Here is a 1,423-nt window from a genome sequence, read left to right as displayed (position 1 = left end):
GCGGGTACTTAGGTACTTGCAAGGAGATGGTGGTATGGTGGTGTTGCGTGTGTGGTGTTCGATTAGAAAGATATAATTTCTAAGTCCGGATTAGTGCTGTCAGTGGGGCCGCCGCTAACAGGTCCTGCACGGCCACCGTGGGGCTTGACTTGGCGCTATTCCGGACTTGGGGCGATCACGATGTCCCCGTGCGGGACTTAGAAGATGGAAGAACACAAGTACCCTTATCCCATGACTTGTGAGCGATTGGCATACGTTACCACATGAAGAGAAAAATTGGCTAAGTCCCGGATCCATATTATATGAAGAGAAAAATCGGCTAAGTCCCGGATCCATATTATATGAAGAGAAAAATTGGCTAAGTCCCGGATCCATATTATATGAAGAGAAATATCGGCTAAGTCCAGGATCCATATATAATAACCTAATAATCGGCTAAGTCCCGGATCCATATTATATGAAGAGAAAAATCGGCTAAGTCCAGGATCCATATATAATAACCTAATAATCGGCTAAGTCCAGGATCCATATATAATAACCTAATAACAGGCTAAGTCCAGGATCCATATTATATGAAGAGAAAAATCGGCTAAGTCCGAGATTGGGTCTGTCAGACATACACTTTCAAGATACCACACAAGCAAGCAAGATGGCCTAGTGATGGAACCATATAATATGAAGAGAAAAATCGGCTAAGTCCGAGATTGGGTCTGTCGGAAATACACTATCAAGTTACCACACAAGCAAGCAAGATGGCCTAATGATGGATCCATATGATATGAAGAGAAAAATCGGCTAAGTCCAGGATCCATATAATATGAAGAGAAAAATCGGCTAAGTCCCAGATTGGGTCTGTCAGAAATACACTTCCAAGTTACCACACAAGCAAGCAAGATGGCCTAGTGATGGATCCATATGATATGAAGAGAAAAATCGGCTAAGTCCAGGATCCATATAATATGGAGAGAAAAATCGGCTAAGTCCCAGATTGGGTCTGTCAGAAATACACTATCAAGTTACCACACAAGCAAGCAAGATGGCCTAGTGATGGATCCATATGATATGAAGAGAAAAATCGGCTAAGTCCAGGATCCATATAATATGAAGAGAAAAATCGGCTAAGTCCCAGATTGGGTCTGTCAGAAATACACTTCCAAGTTACCACACAAGCAAGCAAGATGGCCTAGTGATGGATCCATATGATATGAAGAGAAAAATCGGCTAAGTCCAGGATCCATATAATATGAAGAGAAAAATCGGCTAAGTCCCAGATTGGGTCTGTCAGAAATACACTTCCAAGTTACCACACAAGCAAGCAAGATGGCCTAGTGATGGATCCATATGATATGAAGAGAAAAATCGGCTAAGTCCAGGATCCATATAATATGAAGAGAAAAATCGGCTAAGTCCCAGATTGGGTCTG

This window comes from Anopheles coustani (assembly GCF_943734705.1).
Source record: "Anopheles coustani chromosome X unlocalized genomic scaffold, idAnoCousDA_361_x.2 X_unloc_26, whole genome shotgun sequence".
Taxonomy (NCBI): domain Eukaryota; kingdom Metazoa; phylum Arthropoda; class Insecta; order Diptera; family Culicidae; genus Anopheles; species Anopheles coustani.
Note: the sequence above shows the minus strand (reverse complement) of the source record.